Here is an 8,847-nt window from a genome sequence, read left to right as displayed (position 1 = left end):
GTAAGTTTCAATAACTCCATACCATTACATATCGACATTCAAGGAGCAAAGATGAGACGTCGTTGTGTGGTGAGAACTGATAGAGTTATTGAAACTTACTACGTGTAAAAAAGACTAGAAATTGAATGTTTATTTTTAAGCCTCGAAAGTTGCACTGGGTGCCTTTAACTTGTAATTCAACAACATTCCTCACCTTCATACAGACTAATTATTTCTCACCATTTCACACACAACATGTCACAAACTCAACACATTAACTCTCTTTTAACAAGTGTGAATCAATCTGCAATCTGCTATTCTTAGGCTCATTAACTTTACTTAGGGTCATTAACTTAGGGTCATTAACACTTCCAACCCAATGGCTTTTTTTTTTTTGACTCTGTTAGGTAGTTTGCCATGCCTGAGATTTTTGTATATTTAATCTACATAAAAACCATGAGGCAAAAGTGGCATTAACAGTGGGGAAAATAAGTATTTGAACCCCTACCGATTTCACAAGTTTGGCCACTTGCAATGTGTGATCTAGAATTGTATTGGTAGATGTATTTTAACAGTGAGAAACAGAATATCAACAAACAAAAATCAGAAAACTGCATTTTATAACATTTATGACTTTATTTGTATTTGATGCAAAAAATAAGTATTTGAACCCCCTAGCAAACAGCAAGAATTTCGGCTCACAATGACCAGTTATGTGCCCAAGAAGCACACAGATTAGTCCTCATTAGGTCTAACAAGGTACACCTGATCTCAACTGGTCATGCAAGATATCCCCTCGTGCGGTATCAGTGATCATTCGAAAGGTGCAGAATAACCCCAGAACTACACAGGGGGAACTTGTGAATGATCTCAAGGCAGCTAGGACCAGTCACCAAGAAAAAATTAGATTAAGTGGCGAATCGAATTTCAAGCTTTGCAGTGTGTGCAGAAACACAGGTGTCATGCCTGAGACAACACCAGACATCTTAGTTGTAGCTCTCCAGAGGGCTCAGGTGAAGAAAGTCTTGAGAAATTCTATTTCATGTGGGGAAAGCTTAATTGTAAAAGTTAGTGATAGTAGGTCCGTTGAATATAAGAGAAAGTCAGTAATCTGCCATCGGGGCTCGATTGAGCATGGCCATTATTGGGCTATGTTGTTTAATGGTAATAGTTGTACGAAGGCAAATGATACGCACATAACTAGAAATGCAGGTCATAAACTTTTAGAAAACAATGGAGTGGTGTACATTTTTGAGAAACATGGGCATACACCACTAAATTGTGTAACTGACAAATCAAATTCCACCTTAGCTGTAATCTCTCAGGTAAAGTTATTACTTTCTTCTTGTGCGTCGTACCACAGATCAAAAGCAGATTTGGATAGAGCAAGCCAAATAACTCAGTCAACTGCTTTGACTGAAACACTTACTGCTCTGACAGGTTGGACAATTTGTAGTTTTCTCAGCCCAATAACTTTAATGCAGCAGGTGTATTATAGTTGGGCCTATAGAGGTCAAAAGGCTGTTCGGTTTATAGATTCTGGAGGGTGCAAAGCCGACAATTCCCCACTTTTTATTTCATAATATGTTAGGAGAGGTTCTGCTGAAAACATCTATGCCCCATATTAGCGGAGACAATTTGTAGTTTTCTCAGCCCAACAACTTTAATGCAGCAGCTGTATTATAGTTTGGCCTATGGAGATCAATGGGCTGTTCGGTTTATAGGTTCTGGAGGGTGCAAAGCCGACAATTCCCCACTTTTTATTTCAGAATATGTTAGTAGAGATTCTGCTGAAAAGATCTATGCCCCATATTAGCGGAGACAATTTGTAGTTTTCTCAGCCCAACAACTTTAATGCAGCAGGTGTAATATAGTTGGGCCTATGGAGGTCAATAGGCTGTTCGGTTTATAGGTTCTGGAGGGTGCAAAGCCGACAATTGCCCACTTTTTATTTCATAATATGTTAGAAGAGGTTCTGCTGAAAAGATCTATGCCCCATATTAGTGGAGACAATTTGTAGTTTTCTCAGCCCAACAACTTTAATGCAGCAGGTGTATTATAGTTGGGCCTATGGAGGTCAAAAGGCTGTTCGGTTTATAGGTTCTGGAGGGTGCAAAGCCGACAATTCCCCACTTTTTATTTCATAATATGTTAGGAGAGGTTCTGCTGAAAACATCTATGCCCCATATTAGCAGAGACAATTTGTAGTTTTCTCAGCCCAATAACTTTAATGCAGCAGCTGTATTATAGTTTGGCCTATGGAGGTCAATAGACTGTTCGGTTTATAGGTTCTGGAGGGTGCAAAGCCGACAATTCCCCACTTTTTATTTCAGTATATGTTAGCAGAGATTCTGCTGAAAAGATCTATGCCCCATATTAGCGGAGACAATTTGTAGTTTTCTCAGCCCAACAACTTTAATGCAGCAGGTGTAATATAGTTGGGCCTATGGAGGTCAATAGGCTGTTCGGTTTATAGGTTCTGGAGGGTGCAAAGCCGACAATTGCCCACTTTTTATTTCATAATATGTTAGAAGAGGTTCTGCTGAAAAGATCTATGCCCCATATTAGTGGAGACAATTTGTAGTTTTCTCAGCCCAACAACTTTAATGCAGCAGGTGTATTATAGTTGGGCCTATGGAGGTCAAAAGGCTGTTCGGTTTATAGGTTCTGGAGGGTGCAAAGCCGACAATTCCCCACTTTTTATTTCATAATATGTTAGGAGAGGTTCTGCTGAAAACATCTATGCCCCATATTAGCAGAGACAATTTGTAGTTTTCTCAGCCCAATAACTTTAATGCAGCAGCTGTATTATAGTTTGGCCTATGGAGGTCAATAGACTGTTCGGTTTATAGGTTCTGGAGGGTGCAAAGCCGACAATTCCCCACTTTTTATTTCAGTATATGTTAGCAGAGATTCTGCTGAAAAGATCTATGCCCCATATTAGCGGAGACAATTTGTAGTTTTCTCAGCCCAACAACTTTAATGCAGCAGGTGTAATATAGTTGGGCCTATGGAGGTCAATAGGCTGTTCGGTTTATAGGTTCTGGAGGGTGCAAAGCCGACAATTGCCCACTTTTTATTTCATAATATGTTAGAAGAGGTTCTGCTGAAAAGATCTATGCCCCATATTAGTGGAGACAATTTGTAGTTTTCTCAGCCCAACAACTTTAATGCAGCAGGTGTATTATAGTTGGGCCTATGGAGGTCAAAAGGCTGTTCGGTTTATAGGTTCTGGAGGGTGCAAAGCCGACAATTCCCCACTTTTTATTTCATAATATGTTAGGAGAGGTTCTGCTGAAAACATCTATGCCCCATATTAGCAGAGACAATTTGTAGTTTTCTCAGCCCAATAACTTTAATGCAGCAGCTGTATTATAGTTGGGCCTATGGAGATCAATGGGCTGTTCGGTTTATAGGTTCTGGAGGGTGCAAAGCCGACAATTCCCCACTTTTTATTTCAGTATATGTTAGCAGAGATTCTGCTGAAAAGATCTATGCCCCATATTAGCGGAGACAATTTGTAGTTTTCTCAGCCCAACAACTTTAATGCAGCAGGTGTAATATAGTTGGGCCTATGGAGGTCAATAGGCTGTTCGGTTTATAGGTTCTGGAGGGTGCAAAGCCAACAATTCCCCACTTTTTATTTCAGAATATGTTAGCAGAGGTTCTGCTGAAAAGATCTATGCCCCATATTAGCAGAGACAATTTGTAGTTTTCTCAGCCCAATAACTTTAATGCAGCAGCTGTATTATAGTTGGGCCTATGGAGGTCAATAGACTGTTCGGTTTATAGGTTCTGGAGGGTGCAAAGCCGACAATTCCCCACTTTTTATTTCATAATATGTTAGAAGAGGTTCTGCTGAAAAGATCTATGCCCCATATTAGTGGAGACAATTTGTAGTTTTCTCAGCCCAATAACTTTAATGCAGCAGGTGTATTATAGTTGGGCCTATGGAGGTCAAAAGGCTGTTCGGTTTATAGGTTCTGGAGGGTGCAAAGCCGACAATTCCCCACTTTTTATTTCATAATATGTTAGGAGAGGTTCTGCTGAAAAGATCTATGCCCCATATTAGCAGAGACAATTTGTAGTTTTCTCAGCCCAATAACTTTAATGCAGCAGCTGTATTATAGTTGGGCCTATGGAGATCAATGGGCTGTTCGGTTTATAGGTTCTGGAGGGTGCAAAGCCGACAATTCCCCACTTTTTATTTCAGTATATGTTAGCAGAGATTCTGCTGAAAAGATCTATGCCCCATATTAGCGGAGACAATTTGTAGTTTTCTCAGCCCAACAACTTTAATGCAGCAGGTGTAATATAGTTGGGCCTATGGAGGTCAATAGGCTGTTCGGTTTATAGGTTCTGGAGGGTGCAAAGCCAACAATTCCCCACTTTTTATTTCAGAATATGTTAGCAGAGGTTCTGCTGAAAAGATCTATGCCCCATATTAGCAGAGACAATTTGTAGTTTTCTCAGCCCAATAACTTTAATGCAGCAGCTGTATTATAGTTTGGCCTATGGAGGTCAATAGACTGTTCAGTTTATAGGTTCTGGAGGGTGCAAAGCCAACAATTCCCCACTTTTTATTTCAGAATATGTTAGCAGAGGTTCTGCTGAAAAGATCTATGCCCCATATTAGCAGAGACAATTTGTAGTTTTCTCAGCCCAATAACTTTAATGCAGCAGCTGTATTATAGTTTGGCCTATGGAGATCAATGGGCTGTTCGGTTTATAGGTTCTGGAGGGTGCAAAGCCGACAATTCCCCACTTTTTATTTCATAATATGTTAGGAGAGGTTCTGCTGAAAACATCTATGCCCCATATTAGCGGAGACAATTTGTAGTTTTCTCAGCCCAATAACTTTAATGCAGCAGCTGTATTATAGTTGGGCCTATGGAGGTCAATAGGCTGTTCGGTTTATAGGTTCTGGAGGGTGCAAAGCCAACAATTCCCCACTTTTTATTTCAGAATATGTTAGCAGAGGTTCTGCTGAAAAGATCTATGCCCCATATTAGCAGAGACAATTTGTAGTTTTCTCAGCCCAATAACTTTAATGCAGCAGCTGTATTATAGTTTGGCCTATGGAGGTCAATAGACTGTTCAGTTTATAGGTTCTGGAGGGTGCAAAGCCAACAATTCCCCACTTTTTATTTCAGAATATGTTAGCAGAGGTTCTGCTGAAAAGATCTATGCCCCATATTAGCAGAGACAATTTGTAGTTTTCTCAGCCCAATAACTTTAATGCAGCAGCTGTATTATAGTTTGGCCTATGGAGATCAATGGGCTGTTCGGTTTATAGGTTCTGGAGGGTGCAAAGCCGACAATTCCCCACTTTTTATTTCATAATATGTTAGGAGAGGTTCTGCTGAAAACATCTATGCCCCATATTAGCGGAGACAATTTGTAGTTTTCTCAGCCCAATAACTTTAATGCAGCAGCTGTATTATAGTTTGGCCTATGGAGATCAATGGGCTGTTCGGTTTATAGGTTCTGGAGGGTGCAAAGCCGACAATTCCCCACTTTTTATTTCATAATATGTTAGAAGAGGTTCTGCTGAAAAGATCTATGCCCCATATTAGCAGAGACAATTTGTAGTTTTCTCAGCCCAACAACTTCAAGGCACTAGGTGTGTTCAGTTGGGCTCATAGGTTACTTAATCTTTAATTGTTTTAATGATATGACACTTTTTCTGTTAGATTTTGTGATATATATTGTTGTACGTGCTTTAGACGTGATATGTGTTCATTGTTCGACAATTTAGCTAACAGATCGTTTTATTATTATTAATACTTTCTTGAAAACCGAAAACCTTTATTCTGAAAAAATGCTAACTGTTAGCTTAAAGCGCTAGTTCCTGTTTCATTTCGGTATTTGGGCTAACTTCACGCTGCTCCCTTATAGCCTGTACCTTAGCGCCACATATATACTACAGTACAGCATTACATTACATATACATCTGAGTACATAATGAACATACCTCAACACCAGCTTATTGAAAATGTTTGTTATTTGGAAACCTCTCTTTAATATACACACTGAAATAAATGGACATGGACATTATTTAGTTATATATATTATTTTACATTTGACTCACACATTTTCCACACAGACCTATATTTGTTGTAGCAGACTTATAAGAACATTAATAAGAATCTCTGTAAAGATACATTAAATATTTAAATGATTTGACACCACTCGCTTTCGAGTTGCTTTCGCGTGGATTCGGTCGATTCTAACTGCACACGTCAATACGGTTGTGTGCCCTTATAAGGAGCTGGCGGGGTGTGTATGTATGCAAATCCAGGTGCACAAGAACACGCTTTCAATTTAAGAATCCTCATTCGGTGGAGCCCAGCTGAGAACACTTTGGTGGCTTAAGAACCCATTTTCAGGCGTTCATGAATCAGGCGGAGGTCTTTTCTTACGTTCATCTTCCGAAGTCCGTAAAAAAACAATTTAGAAACTTCAGAAAATGTTCGAGAATGTGGCCCAATGTTTGTTTTCTTTTGCATCGTTTATAATGGTTCTCAAACATTTTAAGCCACTTTTTGAGGGATATAGGCAACTAGTTTTGGTAACATCTCCAAATTAATTTTGATGGTATGTGATCATGATATGACATATCCAGAGGATATGCACTATGTAGTTCTGTGTTAAGGGCTGGAATATGGTAACTGGACATGAATACTAGTAATTGTACCAAGCATGATGAAACACACATTCAGTGGGTTTCTGCATTTTTCTGAGTGTAATTCCTTTTGCGACCACTACAGAGCGCTACCTGTGTTGAGAATGTGCTGCTACCTAATTCAGGAGATAGCGACGCGTTAACACTTCCAACTAGAGGTCTGCACTCCCGCGGGAATCCCGCGGGACCCGCGGGCTGCGATGCAAATCTGTGCGACGCGGGACAAGTTTGAAAACCTCTGTGCGGGAACAGGCAGAACCAGGGAGAGCTCCCGCGGGATGCGGGATAAAAAGAAAAATGCATCACTCCCGCAAATTGAATATGCGCGCAAAAATAAAACTATGAATGAACAAGAGCAATCCGAGATTTCTGACCTCCAGCAAGGGTCCGTTAATTTATTGCAGTAGCTACTGCGTTTCAACGACGTTGTATTCACAAAGTGACGTTGTATACACCCAAAACTCAGTGTAAATCTTGTATCAAGCACTTGCTCGATCCTAGCCTGACGATGTCATACTCATAATTCTAGTCAGAATATGAGTCTGAGACCGGACTATTGGGCTGTGATTATGGGGCGTGTTTCAACGAACCAGGAAAGAAAATTCCTCTTCGCTGAATTGGATACCTAGAACCAATCAGAGCAACGTAGTATTTCCATCTGATAGATTAAACTTTTACCTGATCCCGTAGGAAGGACGGCAAAAACATCTTTTCAATCGACAAATGCCTTGATCGCGTTTCTCTGTTCCTCTTTCAAAATGAATGCGCTGTCATATCTGTTGAGATATGCCTGCTCACGTTACTTAATTAGCACTCAAGGCTAGAAGCTACCATTCGTTTGAATGTTTTTTTTTTCTACGCGTTAGCATAACCTATCAATAATGCTCTAGAGTGCTTCAGTTAAGACCTATAATCCTGGGCAACACTCGTTTTGCGTATACACAACTAACCGAGTCAATGTAGACATATAAAAGTCGTGTAGATAGCTTAAATCATATAAAATATGTCCCACTAAGCTTCCGAGACGGCGCCATCTTTGTTCGATGTATACCGGTATTCTATCTATATCTGTCCATCAACGTATAAAGCCCGCCCTTACAATTTGAATGGTCAGATCACTTTTCGGGGCCGTTTAAACCCTCCCAACTAACTCGACTCCAGACTGAATCTCCAGACCAAAAATTTTGTGGGCGGAGTTCAGGCTGGTATCCAGGCTAGCTCGATCCCATTCCCAATGCACAGTTTTCGATTACAGTGACAACGTATCACATAGGCTACGTTTAGTTAGTCACGCGAAGCAATGTTAGGATAAATATCGTATTGGGACATTGAGAGAAAGATCGTGTATTAGTCTAAACATCATTCCTTGTTTTGACAAATAACCTCATTGGGATTTTCCACGAACCAAAATCCTCACCCATACTACAATGTTAATCATTGGCGAAATCTTGGATTGCTCCAGATCCGGAGCATCCTGAAATCTGAAATGTTATTGGGGATGTCCCAGGAGCAAGATCCGCCTCTTGTGAAAATTTTAGAAAGATCCGCCCAGTAGTTTCTGAGAAATCTTGTCCACAGACAGACAAACAGACGGACAAATAAATAAACACATTAGCGGACCCGATCGCATAACTCTTCTCCTTGCTGGAGGTAATAAAGTATGTGTACATGATTACTGTTATGCTGGAATTCTATGATTACAGCAGCACTAACTGATGCTTGAATATGGAAAAACTTCATCAAGTCGCCATAATTTTGTTTTGTTAGTTAATTATGGTAATGAAGTGAGGTAGTCTTCAAGTTTTCTCCAGCAAACGGCTACTATTATTTTATTAATATGGAAATTTTTTTTGTTTTGTAACCAAGGCTATTGCCTTTGTTTAAATGGTCTTGCCATTACATTTGGTTTAAAATGGTAAGGAGTAGCCTAGTGTGCATTTACTTCCAATGGGCCATGTGACAAGCACTTCGTGAAATAGAGAGCGGAAATGAATATCCATCTTGCATGGACTGTCTTGCGCGGGATTCTCGCGGGCGGGAGCGGGATATATTACTACAGCTGCGGGCGGGAGCGGGACTAAAACATATTTTTTCTTGCGGGAGCGGGACATATTCTTGCGGGAGCAGGACTGAAAAATGTGTCCCGCGCAGACCTCTACTTCCAACCCCAAGGGCTTTTTTTG

Source organism: Sprattus sprattus, assembly GCF_963457725.1.
Source record: "Sprattus sprattus genome assembly, chromosome: 3".
Lineage (NCBI taxonomy): Eukaryota > Metazoa > Chordata > Actinopteri > Clupeiformes > Clupeidae > Sprattus > Sprattus sprattus.
Note: the sequence above shows the minus strand (reverse complement) of the source record.